This window comes from Leptonychotes weddellii, chromosome 16 (assembly GCF_054177405.1).
Source record: "Leptonychotes weddellii isolate Sample4059 chromosome 16, ASM5417740v2, whole genome shotgun sequence".
Lineage (NCBI taxonomy): Eukaryota > Metazoa > Chordata > Mammalia > Carnivora > Phocidae > Leptonychotes > Leptonychotes weddellii.
This window is the reverse complement of record NC_138384.1, coordinates 16,243,278-16,264,277: the sequence shown is the minus strand read 5'-3', so window position 1 is coordinate 16,264,277 and position 21,000 is coordinate 16,243,278. Positions and strand designations below refer to the sequence as shown.

At 53.8% G+C, this 21,000-nt stretch overlaps 1 protein-coding gene across 3 annotated transcripts in view; it reads right to left on the bottom strand.

Annotated features, from left to right (window-relative positions):
* Positions 1 to 21,000, bottom strand: part of SMPD3 (sphingomyelin phosphodiesterase 3) — an 83,754-nt gene that overhangs the window by 17,365 nt on the left and 45,389 nt on the right. Inside the window, exons 1-3 of one of the 3 annotated variants that reach the window (XM_081807412.1) lie at positions 13,012 to 13,268; positions 12,329 to 12,435; positions 10,387 to 10,452 (exon numbers count right to left, since the gene is read on the bottom strand). The gene's annotated coding sequence lies outside the window, so the exon portion shown is untranslated. Of the gene's footprint in view, positions 1 to 10,386; positions 10,453 to 12,328; positions 12,436 to 13,011; positions 13,269 to 21,000 lie in introns of those variants that run through there. The other 2 variants (XM_031024519.2, XM_081807413.1) reach the window with 2 other exon arrangements.

The window sequence follows — 21,000 nt, the reverse complement described above, 5'->3', positions numbered from 1 at the left end:
AGGTCTTCTTAGCTCTTTCCTCCTCTTCTTTGTGGCCCAAGGTCACCAGCCCAGCCAACACCATCTTCACCTGAGTGCCCACCCCACCCTGTCACTGTCCCCCTGTCTTCCGTCTCAGGCCACAGTGTGCACGGAGATCAGAAGAGCCTCCTAAACAATCTGATTACATCCTCCCTTTGGTGGTCCTGTTGTCTTGGAGGAGAAAGTCCAGTCTCCCAGTCTCTGTCTAAGGGCCCTCTGTGCTCCTGCCCCCCTTTCCTTCCCCAGCCCCACCCCGGAAGGGCCCCTAGCACCTCAGAGGTGGATGCAGCCTCGCTTCATCCAAGGGCTCCTGAGAAAAATTCCCAAACCTTCTGTTCTCCCCTGTGGCTCATCCCTAACACTGGCCAGGCAGGGTGGGGATCTGCCACCAGCTGGGACAGAGCTCTTAGTAGGGCCCGGTCCCCTCTTCAGCTGCCCTGTGTCCACCTCACTTATGTTGGGGCCCCAGAAACCCTTCTGGGCAAGTTCCCCCCAGCCCCGCCTGCAGCGGCAGTGAGCGGCCAGGCCTTGTTCTTTCTGCCTCCTCTGGGCTGGTCACAGGAATGTATTTGGTCTCCATTCAGGCATCAGTGGGTTTGAGGTGGCTGGCAGCCCAGGGGGCCCACCACATTCCTCCGAGATGGGGCAGCTCTGAGCCTCCCAGCTCTTCATGGCTACCTGGATCCCCCATCCAGCCCCCTCCCCCGCTCACCACCCCTCAGCACCCGGGGCAGAAGGGGCCTCTGGGTGCCCCTCACCCGCTCTGCAGGCAGTCCCTGCATCTGTGCCCAGGGGCTGCTAACACAGTTGACACAAAAGGGTTTGCTACCGATGGAGCCAGTTTCTAAAGCTCTGTGGTTAATTATTTTGTCTCAGTGAAATGAAAGGAGGGTAAACAAACAACAACACACTAATTAGTCTGATCTACACTTTCCCCATGAAAGAGGGGAGTGGGAGCTGAACACCAGACGCTGGGAACTTCTCGGCAAGCCTTAGAGTCCTGGGGGTTGGTGGGGGGGGAGGCGGTGGCTGAGCGGGATGCAGCACAGGCACCCAGTCTGCACCCCTCAGCCTTTGTCTCGCCCCCGACCCCTCGCGGGGCAGGACATAGTGGGTGGCGGGGTCCAGGCTCTGCTTCCACCAAGGAATGCCTTCCCCCACCCCTCCATGCCCCAGCTCTCCGCTTTCCTGTCCCGGAGCTGGCTTCTTTACCAAGCCAAGCCCACCATGGCATCTCTGATGAGGGTGACATACGTGCTGAGCGGTAGTCACTCAAGCCCGTAAGCTGGATTGCGCTTTCAGTTTCCTATTTTAAAGTAACAATCACTCCTGGGTTTCTCCCCATTGTAAGTCCTGGTGTGGGGCTTCCCGGTTGCTTGGGATGCCCGATCCTCCTCCCCTGCCCCAAGGTCATGGTCTCCAGAGCTGAGCTTGCGTCCCGGACACCCTCAGGTCCTCATGGTCACTCCTGAGCCCTAGGATCAGTATGGGGGGCTACCCAGTGCCCCAAGGGAAGGCTCCTGGGAGTCAACCTCAGGCTTGCCACCTCACTCCCAGCTGCACTGCTCACTGCTCAGCTTGGGCTCGGGGACAGGCTCGCTGAGCCTATCTCGTTATCTCTGACATGGGGGTAGCAATACCAGCCTCCCAGGGCTAATTGTGAGGCTTTATCCTTCCCTACCTCCCCTCCTCTTCCTTGTAGGATCTCCCTGACCACGCCTCAGCTGAGGTTGACTCCTGTGTGTCCTGGCTGCTCACACCCTGACCTGTGGATTCGGTGGATTTTAAAGAGGGGACAAGCTGGTTCTGTGCACGGTGCTGGGGGCAGCCGGAGCCCACCCACCAGCCCTCTAGGCTCCTCACTGACCTGCAGTACCTTCAGATCCTCAGAGACCCATCCACACCATTCAGGCTGGAAGTGCCGGCCTTCACTAACGTGTTCCTTCCCCTACAGCGAGGACTGGACTGGGCCCGACCGTGACAAGGAGCCTGGGCTGCAAAGCCATGACAGACAGAGGGAGCAGATCGGTTCGCAGGCTGGTCCGGCCAGGAGGGGAACTTGCCCGGGAGGTTTGGGGGCCAGACAACCGTAAGTCCAGATGGGAGAGGAAGAGGTGGTCACAGGCTGGCCTGGGAGGTCGTAGGCTGGTGACTCCTGGGCAGGTATGGGGTGTTGACAGAGAGAAGCTCCACACCAGAGTTGCTCCTGTGGGTTACTGGGATCTGTGGGGACCTGACCTGCAGCCACCACAGCACCGGAAGGGGAGACTTGGACGACTCCAAGGCCTGAGCTAAGCCAAACCTCCTCCCCATACACCTCCCTGAGGGCTGGGGGACTGGCTGATCTGCTGTCCCTTGGGGAGGGCGTCGCAGGAATAGAGCCTGTCCAGGCCTGTCCTATTTGGTGTTGAAGATGGTGGGGAGGTCCCCAGCAGCCTCCTTGGGTAAGCTGCAATGGACAGGCTCTCTACTACTGGATACCAAGTGACCCTGGCCCCAGGACAGCCATCCCATGTCCCATCTCCCCGGGAAACGGACCTGGCAGGCACACTGCTACACCAGACCTGCTGCACAGAGAATCACAAACGGATCTGGGTGAATGCTGACTTTGAATTTGAATTTCTCCTGCAGTAGGAAAGCAAGCAAGCCAGCCTAGTTCTGCTGGCCAAGGCAAGCGCTGGCCCCAAGGAAGCTTGAACCATCTGGAGGGATCTCTGAGCTTTGGAGAACTTTGGGGAAGTTGAGGAGGGTTGGGAGTTGCCCCAGGTTGGGGGCAGGATGGGACCTGTCCCTCCATCATAGCCCTTCCCTCTGGTCCTCATGCCTGCTGAGCCCTCTCTCATCCCAGCAGCAGGGCTGGGAATCCTGGAACAGAGGGACCTTCTCCCATCCTCTTTGTGTCCACAGGCTCATGTCTAAACAGGCACTGGTCCAAACCCCAGGTTTCTGCAGGAAAGACTGAAAGGATTGCTCCAATCCAATTACCGGAATGTGCTCGCATCCACCGGCGGCGCCGAGATTGGGCCGGCCCATTTCTGCCTGGACGCCTGCTGCCCCGGGGGTTGGCATAGCAACGGGGAGCTCTGAGCTGCTTAAACTTGGAGTCAACTCATCACTGGGAGGACAAAAAGAAAGACTGAAGAGGATGCCTTTCTAAGTGCTGCAGGTCAGACAAACCCATGCTAATCCCTGAAAGCCACAGAAATGGGGTCTGGGGTCTGGCATGAACACGTGTGCAGTAGCAGCAACTCCCAGTGACCTAGGCGTGCCAGGTGAATGCCCACTGACCCTTCCACATCCAGAGCACCTGCCCCCTTCTCTCTGAGGCCCTCCCCAACTCTGCCATCCCTCCCATACCCTCCCTGCTCTGCATGCCCCCCAGCTGTCCCTCTAATCAGGTGCCTGGCTCTCTGCACGTCGGGCCCCCACCAGCAGCCTGGGAGCGCCTGATGAAGTCTCTGGCACCAGCACAGGCCCAAGTCCTAGCCCGCTGCACCCCTCCTCCAAGGGGAGAGCAGGGAGCCACACTAGGTCAACTGACACCACAGCCCCCTGACCCCAAGGTGAGTGGTCATAAGACCCAAGCTAGCTCTCACTGGTGCTCTTACTGGACCCCTCAGGAAAGAGGCCTGCATTTTCTCCGAGCTGGAAGCATTAAGAGCCTGAAGCTTCTGGAGCCTTCCTTGAGAGTGAATCGAATTCAGAGGAAAACAGACCTTAGGGCTAGAAGGAGAGAGTCCTGGTGGCACTTTGAGCTCCAGTTTCCCCGTGCCTGAAGACAGCACAACCCCCAGACTTTCTCATTCGTGAGTTAGCAAATTACCCTTTTCTTTGCTCTGGTCAAAGTTGCATTTCTGTCACTTGCCACCAAAGGGATCCTATCTAATATATACCAGTGACCCGATCTTTCTAAAACTCCATTCTTAACAGTTTGTCTCCTGGGCGAACTTCGCCCCTGGCCTGCCCACTGGGCACAGGGGGCCTTTCTCCTGAGTCCCTGAAGGCCCTGTGCTGAGGTGTGTGCCCACATGATTTGAGCGTCCCTCAGGAGCTAGTACAAACTTGGTGTCAGACGTGCCAGGTCTGGGTCCTCCTGCTGGATATTGGACAAGCTGCTTCAATGCGCTGTAGTTTGCTCATCTGTTATGCATACAAATCTCCGTCTCTCTCTCTCTCTCTCTGTCTCACACACACACACACACACACACACACACACACACACACACACACAATCTCAGGGTAGGCACAACACTTAGCAGGGCACCCACCACATCTCTAGTAATATCTTTGTCACTATTATGACTGTTAATTTCCTTGCTGCAGAGGACCCTCGAGACACAGCTGGAGCCCTCAAAGTTTGTTCCTTGTGTGGTTGGTTGCTTGACAAGGAGGGTGCCCCACTCTCCCAAACAAGGGGTGAGGATGGTGCAGGGGGGGCAGGGGCCTCCATCTCCGGGCAGGACTGTCTGCTGGGGGCTCCTTGTGAGCCCAAGTCATAGGCTTCTGCAGAAACCAGATGCAGGCAAAGGGGCCATAAAATTTTCAAAGAGACACTTTCCATGGGAGCTATTAATGTGTCATGTGGTTTCTGAGAATAGGAACAGGCTGCAAGTAGCTCCGTAGCGCTCCTTCAGTCAGCCAGCCTCGGCATTTCCATGTCAGAACTCAGAAAGCCCAGATGAAGCGGATTCTTGCATGACTGGAAAGCAAACCTCAAGCCACATTAGAGGTATATGTGCCAGGAGTGCTCGAATCAATTTAATAGTTCAAACAACAGTCCTCCTGGGCGTAAGACCTTGTGCTGCGGTGACAGGGGACAGTCGCCCTGAGACCATGGGCTCCATCACAGGATGGGGCTGAGTTTGAAGATCTGGCCACCCTCCCCTCTCCCGTCTGCCATTCCAGAATCATCCACTGGTGACCAGAAAGGGGCCCACTGAGGAGAAGGCTGGATGGCGTCTGGAACCTAAATCCCCACCTGAGCCATCCTGAGTGGCGGCGTCTCTCATTCCCACGTGCCCTGTATTACACTCAAGAACCCTCCTGCAGCCATATCTGTTTGCCTGGGTCCGCTGGAAGCTGAAGCCCACAGGGCTCCTGCCAGTCCTGTGCTCTCATGGACGCTGAGCCCGGGGTAGGGGGAGACTGGGGAGAGGGCTGCCTCCATGATGCAAATCGGATCTAAGATCACTCTGTTCCAGTGTCCCCTCCTTTTGGGCACTGAGGGCAGCTCCCAGGCAGGACTGGAGCAGGCAGTCAGAACTACCAAAGAGGCGGCTTTGACGTCCTTAAGCAAGGTCCAAATCAGGAGGCCACAGGCCCACCACCGAGCAGCTAGCCCGGCGTAGGCCTCCCGCCCCAAGTGCTCTGAGCCTGCCCACGTGCTGAGGTCTGTGCCTGAGCTGGTCCTCATGCACGCGTTTGAGCAGGGGGTCCTGGCACTCCCCAGCAGGTCACATCACCTGCCTCAGGCAAGCTCTGTGGTGCCTGCCCTCCCCGGGGATGGAGACCAGGAGGGATCTCACTTTTCTCGGGCTCTGCTGCAGAGGCTGCTGTCCCTGCAAAGTCCCTGCTTCCCGGCTGATGTTAATGGTTCATGAGCTGAACAAGGCTCAGAACATCCTTTGCTTAAGAAGAAATGACAACATACTTTCTGTGGGAGTAGAACTTTAAATACAAGTCCACACAAATGGTAGGATTTCTGCAGACCCAGTGTTCAGCTGCATTTCAAGTACAGCATTTCCTCCCGGAATGGATTGGCCGACTGAGTGGTGTGTAGGCATTTCAAGGCCCCAGAGAACACAGATGAAGACAACAAACCTTCCTAAAACAGAACAGACTTGCTAAAATTCTTCTGGAGGGAATCATTTCACATTTCAGCCTCAAGTTTTCTGTGCAAAGAACATTTAACAAACCGAGTCCTGGAGGAGAATTTATGCAGAGATTAAAAAGCAGATCGGTGTGAGTGAGTAAATAAGATCAGGCGTCAGCATCTCACTAAGCCTCCCCGCGGCCCTGGGCAGCTGGACCTGAGGGCGGGGCCTTCTGGACAGGGGCTGGATCTCATTCACCCTTGTCCCGGGCCCTCTCGGAGGCTCTCCTCGGGTCCTCCCTTGCACACCGTACCGCATGAGCCCTTGGCTCTGAGAGAACCAGCAAGAACTCACTCCCCCCTGAAAGAAGAGACCCCCCTGCCTCTCGGGCTAAACCAAGGACTGCTTGCTTCCGGAGGCCTCTGACCTGCCCATGGGATTTCAGAGCCTGCTCCAGAGTGTATAACTTAGAGGGGACTGCTGGAGCCTGCTTCCCCTGGGAGTGAGATGGGGAGCTTCATTTGCATAAGATGGTGAATGAGTCATTTGTCCCCAGCAAAGGCCAGTGGGGGAGAGATCATGGGGATCTATAGTTTCTCAAGTTCCTGCCCATTGCTGCCACCAAACTTGCCTTCCTAGGGTCTTCTGTGGTTCTGGGCTCCCACTCACCCCTGCCCCTCCAGTAGTGGTAGCTGTCACTACACCTGTTCTTGGCTGTCAAATCCTGCACTTCTGAAAAGGGAAACAAGAACCCTTGGCGCTGGTCATGGAGGCTGTGTCCCCCCAGATTGCTGGTATAGACAGGGACTCGTCTCCATCCAGGGATAAAAGCTAAGCACACTTCATCTTTGTGAACAGCTGGGTAGACATTTCCCTTTTTGTCTCTACCTCTGCCTCCAAGCCTAGGATAGGACCCTCGCCTTACTTCCTCTGGCCCCCCCGGCACGAGGCAGGATTGCACTTCCAGGTCCCCTTGTGGCCGGGTAGAATCATGTGACCAGCTTGGTCTGACCCACTAGCTGTGAGTGCAAGTGGTATGTGTCACTGCTGGGCCAGAGTCCTTAACAGCAGGTGTGAGACCTTCTAGAGTTCTCTCCCTTTGGCACATCTACCTGTAGTATTCATGATGGTGGTTGCTCCATCAGCCTGGGTCCCAAGGTGAGGACGCAAGGAGCAGGGCCCCAGCTAACCCTGCTCCCCACATGTCATATGAGCAAGAAAAAAACTGATTGTAAGCCACAGCATAACCCATCCCAGCCTGACCAATAGAGGAAGGCTTCGGATTTCTTTCTTTCTTTTCTTTCTTTCATTTACTTGAGAGAGAGAGCATGAGTGGGAGGGGCAGAGGGAGAGAGAATCCCAAGCAGACTCCAAGCTGAGCACAGAGGCTGATGCAGCGCTCGATCTCACAACTGTGAGATCAAAATCAAGAGTAGGATGCTTAACCAACTACGCCACCCAGGGACCCCAGGCTTCTGATTTCTTTAATCCATTTACCAAAAACAAGCCTTACTGATCAACAGCCCTCAGTTTCCCAGGTGTATAGCTTGATTGACTCCCCAGACCTGACTCTCTTCAAGAAAGATCTTCATTTTACATGTCAATGATGATGTTCCTCTGCCCTAAATCCAGACTAGGTCAGGGGCTCACTCCTTTCCATCTCCTCAGTGTATGTACTGAACAGCTGATTCCCACACAGGACCACGAGGCATCCGGGGAGCTGAGCCTGAATCTTTTCGTTTTTAGTGGAAGCCATTTCTGCTCAGAGAAGGGGCCACTGCTAGTGATAGAAGTAGCAAAGTAAATCCACAGACATGGGGAAGTGAATGCATTGGAAATTTCGGCCAAGGATCGGTATACAGGGTTGGTTCCAGGGACCAAGCCAGGCCCACAGGGGACAAGGCAGGAGGGAGTGTCAAGAGTGCACTGAGGTGGTGCAGATCGAGATGGACGCAACAGCCTGTGCTTAATGGCTGGGTGTCAGACACTGCCAGGTTGTGCTGGCTGAGGGGTGCATGCTCAGGCTGGCGAGGGGGGAAGGCTAGGAGGCTGGGGGCGCCTGGCATCCAGCTCCTATGAGTCAGATGCAGCACTGTGACTGTTTGGGGTATTTTGCAGCAAGGTCCCAGGAATTTCTGGGGGCAGAGCCTTTGCTCTCTAGGTGTGTATATTTTAGTGTGCGGGTGTCCTCCTGGAGGGCAAGGAGACAGGAAGGGGGTAGGTGGTGGGTGGAGCGAGCAGTGAGCAAGGGAGGGAGATGAAGTAGAGAGTCCGGGAGGGCTGAGAGCAGGCCTGAGGGAGGCAGAGCCACTCAGGAAGTCCTGCCTGGCGGGCCACGCCCTGACCACAATGACCCACCGGGTCCCAGGAGGCCAGCGAGGAGACGCCAGGAAGGAGCAGCTGTGGAAAATGGGCCTGAAAGGAGGATCCAACACATTCACTGACAGTTTGTCTTGAGCTGGGCTTGTTTAACTTAAATGCTTAGAATGTCTGAGTAGCTTCCCACCTACACCACGCACATCAGCCTAGCCTCGAGTAATCCTTCTGCTGAGAGCAGGGGGAGCCCCGCCTCGATGGCCGGGCCTGTGTCCTGCACCCTGGGAGGGCTGAGGGACCCTCTGGCTGGCTGAGGGTCCAAGCAGCGCCCCCCAGCTTGAGGCTTCCTGCACCCCCTCACTGCTAGACAGAATGTGGACAGGGGGTCTCACCAGGCTTTCTGGTAAAGTTTTGGAGAGAAAATTGCCAGAACATAGTTCAGCACCAATGAGAAAAGAGTCTATGCAGTTTCAACCTGATTTTGCTTTAAAAATAGGCCCAACAGGAGGCTTCGGCTGCGTGATCCTCATCTATCCTGCCGCCCTCTGCCTTTGGTCCTGGGCCACCATCCTTCTGGTTCCCTTCCTGCCCCTGGGGCTGCTTCTTCTCTGAGCCCTTGGTTGTCCCCTCCTCCCCTGCCCACCCTGACCTTCCTCTGCCTCTTCTCTCCTCCCTTGGTTGATCCCTCAGGGTCATCTGTTCTCAGGTGTCTCTCCTGATAGCTGACTTCTTTGTCCACTGCCCCCAGCTCTGTCTCCTGAGTAGTTCCCGAGGCTCTGGACATCCTCCATACCCTGCCTCTTCCCACAAGCCCTCGGTTCTGCCTCCTTAACGCCTCCTATCCATTCCCACGGTTACAGCCAGCTCAGGCATCACACTGTCCCAGCTAGACACTGCCCAGCCACCACCTGTCTCCTGGCACCTGGCCTCCCCTCCTCTGGTCCACATGGCAGCTACTGGAATCTTTTTAAGCTACATAGTAGACCATACTACTCCCATGTTAAACTCTTCAGTGGCCCCTGCTGACCCCAGGAGAATGCCCAAGCACCTGGCAGGGAAGGGCACACTAGGCCCAGCATCCTGATCTCCAGGATGGCTCTGCATCGCCTCCTACTTCTGAAGTCCCAGGGCCCCTTGTGCAGTTCCCCACCATACCCTTCCAGGCCTCCCTGCCTTTGCTGGGGCTGTTCCCTCGTAGCCCTCACCTGTGTGCTGGGATGAGGCCTCAGCAGGGGGCTCAGGGTTCAAAAGTCACAGTGACATCTCTTCACCAAGCCCCAGCCAGTCGCCTAGTCTATGGCCCCAGAGATAACAGGAGGACTTTTGACCTGGCTGAAACAGGTCATTTCTCTCAACAGCTGGTGGTTTCTGTACATTTATTGCCCATGGTTGCAGTCTGCACACCAGAAGGGGGACCAGCCTCCCCACAGCTTCAGATTTACTAAGCTAGAAGCAGAACTGAGACAGGAGGCTGAGCAATGGTGACAAATGCCATTCCTCAAAGCAAAGGAAGCAAGGGTCATAGGTGGCCTTATGGATTGTCTTTGCAGACCTGGGCCCTGCTCTTGTCGTTGGCCCCAGCAGCCTCAGAGCTTCTCACACCCACCCTCCTCCCCCCCACCCCCCGCCCGCCTCCAGTCCCAGAGAATGCAGGTTTCGTGTTCTAACTCCGAGGCCCGCATCCCCCTGTAAGCACTCAGGGTTTTATCCTATCACCTGACTCTAGCCATGTCGGGCACATAGTAGGCAGATAAGAGGAACCCCTGATGACCGACAAGTGTCAGCAACCCCCCTGCCCAAATTGCTTTCCACCAGTTGTTTGACAGTGCTTGTTTCATAGCATCCTTACCAGCTCTGGGTTTTAAGTGATTAAAAAAATTTTTTTTAACAGTTTAGTGGGTAATGATATCTGGTTACATTTCCCAAGGTACTTAAATTGTATTCCTTCACTTTCATGAAGTGCTGCCTCAAGTCTTCCCTGTGTATTGAAGAATTTGTATTTTCTCCAAAGATTTGGGTTGGGGAGACACAACCCCTCCCCTGGCCTTGCTCTCCACCAGAGGGAGTTCTGGGTAGGCACAGACGCCCCCCAGAGCTGTGTTTCCAAGCTCTTAACCAAACAGCAGAACCTTTTCTTAAACAATTTCACAGAGCCGCTCTACATATAAAACATGAATAATTCGCCTATGAGGGGAGGCCTGGAGCACCACTCCCCCTCCAGAAGCCCCTGTCTTACCTGAGGAGGGGCCGCTGGGACCCTCTTGATCTTCGTCTGAAGAGGGGGCGCCACCGCAGTCAGGACCTGAAAGGACATGAGCGGTTCACAGAGGTGTCCAGAACCCAACCTACAGCCGCCCAGCCGCCCAGAACAGGTGAGCCAGGTTCAAAGACCAAGGGGCCCCACCTGCACCAGGGGCAGCGCCACACCCTCCACGTTGCCAAGGAGAGGGTGTGGAACCTGCTGTCCCCGTGGACGGGGAAGTGCAGCCAGAGGGGGTGGGGGCAGAGGTTTGTGCAACAAACCTGCACAGGCCTGGGGGGCTAGGAGGGTTGACAGGTGGGGAGGTCTCTGCCTGACGGGTGGGAGGGATGAGAGCTCCACGTGGACAGCTGGACCCGGGCCAGGCTGAGGTTGTGTGAGGTGGGGAGCGGAGAGAGGCGAATTCAGAGCTCCAGCCTCGGGGCCTGCCTGGGTTTGATCTGATAGGTGAAGCTAGAACAATTAGAGCTTTCCCCCAGGAGCTTTGTGTAATCTCAGCCTCGCCAAGATACGTGGGGGTGGGAGAGAGCTGAACCCAGGCCACAGAAGATGGACCACGGCCACCCCGGCCACCCCGACTGGGGTCGGGGAAGGGGGGGAGGAGGAAGCTGCATTGAGAGAAAGAAATAGGGGGCTTTCACAACAGATAAAGGTGAAGGTAGGCTGCCTAGGGGACACTCAGCAGAGACACTTCGTGACCTCAATGGGCTCTACTTAGGGGATGGTAGGGAGGACACTCGTGTGAGCAGACGCCTTGGACACGATGCTACCAGCTCCCTGCATCCCTTGCTGACTCAGTCCGAACCTCAGCAGCGCCAGACACGCCCCCACAGTGGGGTTGGTAGGCTGGGTCTCGCTCTCTGGCCCCGCCTTCCCCTTCTAACCCGGCCCCTGGCCTCGAGTATTGACCTCTCCCGGGACAGGACCCGTGGGGCTCTCTGGCCGCGCCCCCTGGCTTCAGGGGCTCCTTCGGCTCTTTAGTCCAGCCTTCCAGCCTCAAGTCCCGCTCTCGACTTTCCCACCCTATCCTTTTTTTTTTTTTAAAGATTTTATGTATTTATTAGACAGAGAGAGACACAGCGAGAGAGGGAACACAAGCAGGGGGAGTGGGAGAGGCAGGCTTCCCGCTGAGCAGGGAGCCCGATGTGGGACTCGATCCCAGGACCCTGGGATCATGACCTGAGCTGAAGGCAGACGCTTAACGACTGAGCCACCCAGGCGCCTTATCCTTGGCTCGAGGCCCGGCCTCTTGGCCTCAGGCCCGGGAAATTCAACACCCACCCCGCCAGGCTCTGTGCAGTGCTCCTTGGCCCTCCACCTTTTCAAGCCAGTCCTACTGCCAGGACCCTCTTCACTACCATCACATGTCGAGGCAACGGTTACTCCCCAGTGCTCTCCCCTGGACCAGCTCCCATCATTTATATACACTTACTTTGCAAATCACTTAAACTGTGTTTCAGAGGAATCTGAAATTTAAGTCCCAGGCCCTCGGTCCACAAGCCAAAGATGTTGTTTCTTCACTTGGCAAATAACTGGCTCTCTCTTGTTTAGGAATCCCCATAGAGAAGCTCCAGGGAGACCCGTGTTCGAGGCCTATGTCTGCTATCCATCTGAGCCTCAGTTGCCCCCTTCCCCGTCATGCAGGGGGTCACTCCAGTGTCTTGTGCAGCTGTGACCAGGACCAAATTAGCATGGGTACTTGATGTTGCCACATTAGGGTGGGAAGAAGGAAGCCACAGTCCCTAGGATCTGTATTCCCCTGGGGACCCTTTTTCCACGTGGACACCCTAACTTGTTTCCTCTGAGTTAACCACTGGATAGGCATCCTTCCCCACCCATAGCCTGGGGAGTCCAACCTGCCAGGAGGTCAGAGGGGGCCTGCTGTTCTGGCCTCCAGGGGAGGTCCTGTCCCCTGTACCTGGGATGTCTGCCTCTTCACCCTCGTTGGCTGATGACCTGCATGCACCTCTGTCCTTCACCGTCTTCATGGGCCGACCTGACCCTAGGCCACAGGCTGACAAACATCTAGAAGTGGATATGAAGGAGGCAGGCCTCTCCTGAGCCATCCCAGCCTATGTGACTCTCAGGCCCCACCACCCTGGAGTGGGGAGGAGCTCACTCCTCATCTCTCAGTGAGAACTTTCTCAAGGAGGCCCTTTGTCCTCAGACCTTCCCCAAACTGTCCCCCTCCAGCTTCACAACCTCTCTCCCCCACCAAAGTCTTCTAAAAAATTCTCTGCACATTTTTTTCAAGATAGAATTAAATGACAGGAACTGACTATTTAGGGAGGGGTTCCTGAGAGGAAATGGGATCTCTACAACCTTGAAATTACAGGACTTTTTTTTTTCCTCAAAAGAAAAACTCATTAGATCATTGATATTCTCAGCCATACATTGTTTTGAAATATGCTCTCCTCTGTCCTTTCACAAACTACAGGCTTTCTCCCTCTTTGAAAATAAGATCACATCAAGTCAGGGATTAGAAATGGGAAAAATTCAATCAGAGCCTCCCTCGGGCCTGCTACACATCTCAATACACTCATAGGCCAGCAGAATCAGCTCCCGCTACAACCCAGCTCAGCATCATCATTCAAAACGCACCAGTAGGAAATGGTGAAACAGAAGGACCTTTCATCCCCAAGTGAGCGAGGCCTGCAGGGCTGCTCTCCTAGCTCCGGAAGCTGGTGGTGCCTGGGCCAAGTGGAGTCAGGGCGTCTTGCTTAAATAGGCAGTAGGGCAGGGCGGGCCTGGGGGGCGGGCATGGAAAGTGGGCTGTTTACCCAGCACTGCAAAGCAGTGTTTATAGATCCAGCAGTGGTCCTGAGCACGCCTGCCTGCTTGTCCACCAGGAGCCTCAAGCCCACAGGCCCAGAGACCGCAGACCAGCACCTGGGGTGACCTCTGATGGACGTGCAGCTCTAAGTGACACCATGTCCCTGGATGCTTGGTCCAAGTTCCTGGATGCCTCTACCTCCCCAGAGACACAGCCCAGTCAGCAGAACCAGCTGTGGAGCTGGATGGACCTGCTCCCTAAACCAGTAAGTAGTGGCCTCAGGCAGGGCATCTCCCCAAGCCTCAGTTTCTACTTTCTTTTCTTTTCTTTTTTTTTAAAGATTTTATTTATTTATATGACAGAGAGACAGCAAGAGAGGGAAAACAAGCAGGGGGGAGTGGGAGAGGGAGAAGCAGGCTTCCTGCCTAGCAGAGAGTCCGATGCGGGGCTCGATCCCAGGACCCTGGGATCATGAACTGAGCCGAAGGCAGACGCTTAACGACTGAGCCACCCAGGCGCCCCAGTTTCTTTCTTTTTTTTTTTTTTTTAAAGATTTTTTATTTATTTATCTGAGAGAGAGAATGGGAGACAGAGAGCATGAGAGGGGGAGGATCAGAGGGAGAAGCAGACTCCCCGCTGAGCAGGGAGTCCGATGCGGGACTCGATCCTGGGACTCCAGGATCATGACCTGAGCCGAAGGCAGTTGCTTAACCAACTGAGCCACCCAGGCGCCCCAGGCGCCCCAGTTTCTACTTTCTTTCTGACTTCATAGGTCCAGAAATAATGTGTGCAAAGGGCCTGGCACCTAGAAGGTTGATTTATTTATCCACATTGGAATGCAGGGGCCAGGTACCGTCAACAAGGTTCAAGGCCAGAGATGTTTAGAAATGTACGTAAAGTCACAGAGCCCTGTAGCTGAGTGTCAGGGTCAGACGTCATGCAGACCTGAGACTAGGTTGGGTTGCTGGAAGCCCCTTCAGGTGAGGGTGAGAAGCAGTTGCTGGCCTCGGGGAAAGGTCTTGACTGAACTCTGGGGAAGGAGTTACCCCTAAATCTCCAATACCAAGGCAAAGGGAGAGGCATGGCTGGACAGGCATACTCAGAGGCCTGTGTGTGCATTTGGTTGAGACCTTATTGGCGGGGTACAGAAGTATCTCAAAGTCACTGCTAGGGATGGCTGGTGAAAGGACCTTCCCCCCACTAAATGCATATATTATAGCCTTAACCAATGTGGCTGTATTTGAGATGGGACCTCTAAGGAAGTAATTAAGGTGAAATGAAGTCGTAAGGGTGAGACCATGATCCAATTGGATTAGTGTCCTTTTAAAAAAGACATCTGAGACTCCCATGGCTTTATACATGGCATCAGGAAAGGCCATGTGAGGACTGCAAAGCCAGGAAGAGAGCTCTTACCAGAGACCCAATCAGCCAGAACCTTGATCTTGGGCTTCTGGCCTCCAGAATTGGGAGAAAATGCATTTCTGTTGGTTAAGCCACCCGGTCTGATCTTTTGTTATGGCAGGCCCAGCAGACTAACACAAGTGGATGGGATTGAGCATGGGGAGTGTGGAAAAGGACCTCCAGTTTAGGCAACTGAATGGGGCCTAAAGTCGCTCACTGGCCAGGGGTGGGGTGGGTTAAGGGAGGGTTGTGGTGTGGAGGGACATTTGCATGGATGTGTCCAGGTGGCAGTGGGATATTCAGACCCACAACTCAGCAGAGAAGTCTCGGCTGGAGCAGGATTTGGGAATTATTAGAGTGTAGGTTAAATCTTAGGAGTGGCTGAATTTTGTCAGATCACTTACTCTTTCTTTTTCAACTAATCCATTCTAATTCCAGTGTCTTGTTATATCAGATTTTGTCTTTCATATTTTTGTAAAAAGTCAGACATTCTCTCTCTCTTTTTAAGTACAATTGTGTACAAATTCCCCCCCATTTTTTTAATGAGTCTGTTTTCTACTACTTAGAGCGAGTCTTACTTAGGAGCATAACTGCCATGTGGTTAGGGCACTCAGGTGTGGTTCGAATGGCACATTTCTTCCTGAGATTCATCTTGTCTTCACTATTTGTGATGCCAGTCCTCTTGTCATTCTTATCTAATTTCAAAAGAACATATTTCCCTTCAGCTTGCCAGATCATTTATCATTCCAAATTGTAACTAGCAAATGCTGATTTCGTTCTCTTGGAGTTAAACTTGAAAGGCACAGTGTGCGTTCTTTATTTCTAGGCTGAGCTGTTTTTTTCATCTCTCGAAATTTTTCTTGTATTGTTTCTTTGCTGACGTTTCCCTCATCGTGTGCCTCACCCTGTTTATCTTTCTCTCACCTACTCTAGGGCTGTGACACTGTCTCTCATTTCCAAAAGGGTTTATTTGTACCTCTGATTGTCTTCTTTGTCTGCATTTCTGGTTTGATGTCTTACTTTACCCTCAACAGCACCTCTTTTTTTGCTCTATTGTTTCAGTTATCCCGACTTCTACTTCTGGACGTGTTTCAATTCTTTTATAGTTTCCACCATGGAATACAGGTTTTTTGGCGGGGGGTAGGGTGAGTGGGGGTTCTGATCTGTTCCTGTTAATATTGTTTTTTGTCACATTTCTTTCACAGTAGTTATTACCCAGTTCATCTTCCTGGGGCCTTTCAGATTCCATCATTTAAAAAGCAAACAAGGTGACATGTATTGAAGGCCCCCTGTATGCAGATGCTGCAGTTCTGTGGGAGCCCACTGCTCCTATAGGTCTGATACAGCAGAATTCTGCACTTAGAGCTGCTTTGAGGGAGGTTCTGGTTAACTAAGATTTATTCCATCTTGTTCCAAAAAAGATTTAAACTGTGTTCTATGTACAATATAATAGACTTTTTTTTTTTTTTTAAAGCACTGAGAGAATTAGAGCTAAGGGGAAAAAAGGTAGAAAAAGCAAGCAGCAACCAAGCAGAGACACAAAGAGAACATGCAGGGGGTGAGGGTCTCCGTATTCTGATGGTGCCCTCAGTGGGCACAGAGGGGTCGTGTCTTATGACCAAGGCTTCTCCTTTTGACTTCTGTTGGTGGTGTTGAAATGACCCTTTGTTTTAAGTTCTTACTTGAAAGTCTGTGGCACAGAAGAGGCCCCCTTGGTGTGACTCACTCTACAAGCCCCTCAGGTGGGAACACCTACTTAAAATTATTTCCCAATAGGGATGGAATTGGAAAGAGACAGAGGCAAGAGACATGTGACAGTGTGGGCAGGCTGCATGTAAACAGTGGGACAGCCACCTCCTGCTGGTCTTTCAAAAGTTGGTATTGATTGAGCAACTAATCGGATATGTATTTCCTGTGCTCTGAATCAGATAGCTTCCCTGTTTTGGGGTGGCAAATGTAATCTGGGAGTGGAAGACTTCTCAGGGTCTCTCTGTTCCCACAGAACTCCACAGTGGCCTCATTTCACACCTCTCAGGAAACAGTTTTCCGAGTGACAGATTGATTGGTGTATGGGTGGTTACCAAAAAAGAATCTATTTTATTAGCTATTTGTCTTGCAAAGTGAAATCGTTTTTTAAAACTTTATCAGAATGTCATCGTCCTGGGGTTTTGCCCCTGGCTTGGAGAGAAGATCTGCAGACCCCACAGATGATGAGCTGCCATGTCTGGGTCTTACTCGAGCCCCTGGATGATGAGCCTGGGATGTGCTGCCCAGGCTGAAGCTCTCGGGGGGCGGGGGGGCAGTGAGGGGGGAAGGGCATGAGGGGCTCGCTGGGCACCAAAGGGGTATTGCCAAATCTCATCCTGATGCCTGAAATGGCTTTCTTTCTTTCTTTTTTTTTTAATGTACAAAGGGAAAATGAGAATCTAGACGTTCATACACATGAGAGACCATGTACAGGTAACCTTGCTTTTCTATTTGAGAAGAAAATAGAAAACATTCCACTTACTCATTTTTTTTAGATGAAAAACTAGGAACTATATGAAACAATTAAAAAGCATTTCGTTTTCTATTGGTTGCAGTTAAAGAAGAGAGAAAGACAGAGGGGGACTAAAACCCATGGAGGGAAGGCAGAGGGTGGAGTTCAGTCCCCAGGAAGCCTCAGTGGGCCCAGCCCCCATCAGTTGGTCAGTGGGCAGAGGCTCTGTCCTTGGCCCTTCCATCAGCCCTCAACCTGTCCCATCCAGAGTCAAGGCCAGTCACTCCCAGCTCTGCAGTCCATTTCCGGTCCCTGCTCCTCCTCTTCCTTCCCTCCTCGGGCCTCCTCACTCTTTGCCTGCCTGTGGGCCGTCCGCCATGCTCGGGTCCCAGCCCAGATCCCAGCTCGGGTCCCCAGCACGAGCCGCTCTGAGTTCACTCTGCCCCTTCTGTCCAGAACGTCCAGATCTCCCTCTGCGCAAAGAACAAATCCCTCTACCTAGCCTGGTGTGGGGACCTTTGGTGATGGGGCCCAGCCTTCCTCTGCCTCATTTGTGCTCCCCGTCCCTCCCAGTGATTGGTTCTGATGGCCCCGACCTCTAGCTTTCATCTTTCCTGGAACACTGCATGCTCTTTCATGCCTGCGTGCCTTTGTACATGCTGTCCCCAGTGTCCGGGATACCTCCTGTTGGTGCACCTGGCACCCATCCTGTACGGCTCAACTCTGCAGCTGCCGGCCCCCATCCTTCAATTGCACACCCACCGGGCATCGGACTGGTAGCCTAGAGCCTCCTGAGCACTGAGCACAGAGTCCAGACCCTGAAAGGCCCTCAGGGAGCCGAGGTTGGATTAATACAGTGGTTTCTAGCCAGGCCAGAGTGTCGGTCACCAAAGCGTCCAATTCCCTCTGTATGTACCAGGTGGTACAGCAGGAGCTTTGAGAAAACTTCCCAATCGTTTGAACTAGTGCATCAGTTAGGCTGCCTTGTATAAAGGGAGACTCTGGAATCACATAGCTAGAGTGGCAGAGCCTAGACTCGGAGTAGGACTCATCCACGGCCCCATCCTGGCTTGAGTTTTGACCCCACAGGGCTCCCTAATGCTCAGAAGGCACCCACAGGCAGGGGAGGAACCCCCCCAGAGGTCTGGGAAGGCTGATAGCCATCACCCTCCCCTCTTTGCTGCCACCCTCCTGTGTCCCAGAGGGATTTGAGGTGGATGGTGCCACTATTTGTCCTTACACCTGAGCGTGAGGGTTGTTCTCTTGGACGTCTGTCTGGGCAGAGAGCTGGGGGTGCTGGGAGGGGGTAAGCCAGCAGGAGCCAGGCAGAGCTTTCGTTGGGGGTCTCCGGGTGTCAGGGGGACACTCTGGCCGAGCGCCATCATCTCTCATTGGGTCCTTCAGCCTTGCCTCCACCATTCATTCTCCACACAGAAGCCAGAGTCTGCTTTCTGTTTGCAAACCCGAGTACCCTCTCAGCTGAAAACACCCCCCAGATAAAACCAGTGCTCTGGGTCCATCCTCCTCTCCTGTGTCATGCCTCGCCAATCTTATCCACCCGGCTCATGTCTCCAGAGCTCTCCTTTCTCCTCCTGCGGTCCTGGTCTCTTTCAAGGCAGGCCTTTCCTCACACTGTCCCCTCACGCTGGAACCCCCCACTGCTTGCCCCCCTGGCCTGAGGGAAGCCTTCCCAATCTCCCCTCCTGTTTACTATTAGAGAATCCCATAGGGAGCGCCCATTGCTCCCCTCCCTGCCTCTGAGGGCGCTGGGACCAGGTCACGTGTCCGACAGTCCTGGCCACCAGCATATAGACAAGGCTGTGAGGAATGACAGCTGCAGAGAGGAATGTGCCCCAAATGCACCCCTCCAAAGGGAGATGTCAGATCCTGTTCTGGGAAGTTGGGGGCCAGAGGAGAGGGACTGTCCAAGAGGCAGGTAGTTGCTTGGAACATGCCTGAGCTTTGGCCACGTGGACGCCGTGCCGAAGCCACGGCTGTGAATGAGGGCAGGGGGGGAGGACAACGGGGGGTCAAGGACAGAACCATGGGACTCATGCCATTTTTGGCTTGGTGAGGAAAGAGGAGCCAAAGTGAACACTTGGGAGAAGGCGGGAGAATGCAGAAAAGGTGGCTAAAATATAGCACTGTTTTTATTTAATTCTCAGATAATCTTACTTTTTTCCTTTTTCACTTAGAATAGCTGGAAAAGGAGGGCCCTACGTGGCAGTGCCTGGATGAGAAAACCCTGTGTCAAAGCTGGTGCTGGATCCCTCACTCTATTTTTACCTTCCTGACACTATCTCTTTGAGCCCTGAGGAGGGCTCCTGGCCTGAGGTGGCCAGCCCTCCCTTCGTTCTCCAGAAACCACCAAAAAGCTAGCCATTCACTTCTCTTGACCAGAAATAAATGCATTAGACAAATGTACTCAGGCAACCTTGAGGGATGTGAACACAAAATTATCCCATAAATTACTTTTGTTTCCTTTCCTCAGTTCAAAGTTGGGTTTTTTTTGTTCACATTAGTACATGAAAGTTGGGCAGTAATTAATGTTCTTAAAATAGAACGCCCATAGTCCCAAGTTTAGAAAGAAAAACCACCTAGGAATGAAAGAATGTGGACGCATGTGAAATGCTACTTCTATTGGCCACAGAATCTTTGATGAGCCTCAGTGGGGAGCTCCTGGCAAGCGGGATTTGCGGCCAAACACGCCATGGCCGACCGTGTCTGTGGTGGCTTTTCATTCTGTTCCCGGCTCCAGGTCAAGGAAGCCTTTGACATCGTGGCCAGGGGCTGTGGGGGTTCACCAACCTCTAATTACAGTTCTCTTTTAAAATATTGATGAACAGTGCCTCTGTTGATTCACTCGTTTTTAAACACGGAGGCTGTAGCGGTTGGCTCTGCTCGAGGAGAGCAGACTCTCCAGGCCTCCTCAGGCCACAGAGCCTCTCCCCACACCTTGAGGCTCTGGGACTCTCTTTCAAACACTGAAGGAAGAAAACTGCCCCTCTGGGTGGGGGTGGGGGAGGTCACTTTAGGATTCAAACTCAGGCCTGGCTAGGCTGCAGGGGGAGGCCCTGCTTTCCCCAGATGGGGACTTGGGCCCTCTGCTACTCCTACCCAGGGTTCAGGGTGGAGGTGCGGGGTTAGGCAGGAGGGGCCGCCATCCTCCTCCCACTGTCCCCTGGCCTGATGCCCCACTGTACGTCTGGTCACCCGTCCCTGGGATGGAGGGGAGTGGGACTGAGGGGATCACTTCCAGTCCCATAGGGTGGAAGAGCTAAGTGCCACCCATCCCATCTTGGGGACACCCACACAGAAGGACCTTGCAGGCCCAGCCTCCCCCAGAGGCAACTGACTACGATGTGGGGATGGGTGGTGGTCCCTATTCTCCTGGAGGACTTGGCACCCAATCAGCTGCTTCTTGCCCATACTCTCAGCTTTTCATTGCCTGACCTCATTGATTGAGGACTCAGCCAGCAGCCAGGCACTGACCTGGCTTCTGTAGTAACCTTGACCAGAGAAAAGCACCTCATTACAAATGGGGTATGTCAGCGATGCCCATGATACCCCAAAGCTCCTGACTTTGTGGGGCTGAGGCCAAGTTCCTGATGTCATCACTCTTCTCCACACTACAGCATACAGAGTAGCTACTATTGTTACTATTTTACAGATGAGGCGACTGAGGCTCAGAGGGGAAGTGCGCTCCCCAAGACCACCACGGAGGAGGTGGGATTGGAACCCGGCTCCGTCGGACTCTGAAACCAGAGCTCTTCTCAGTCCACCCTGCCACAGAGCCTTCTGGTCCCACTTCTCACCTTTGGCAAGTGGCCTCTGGAAAGGGGACCCTCAAATACATGCAATGTGGCCCTGGGGGAGGGTGTCGTGGGTTCTGCTGTGGTGCTGCTTGTCAAATCTTGCCCAGCTCGACTGGGGTGCC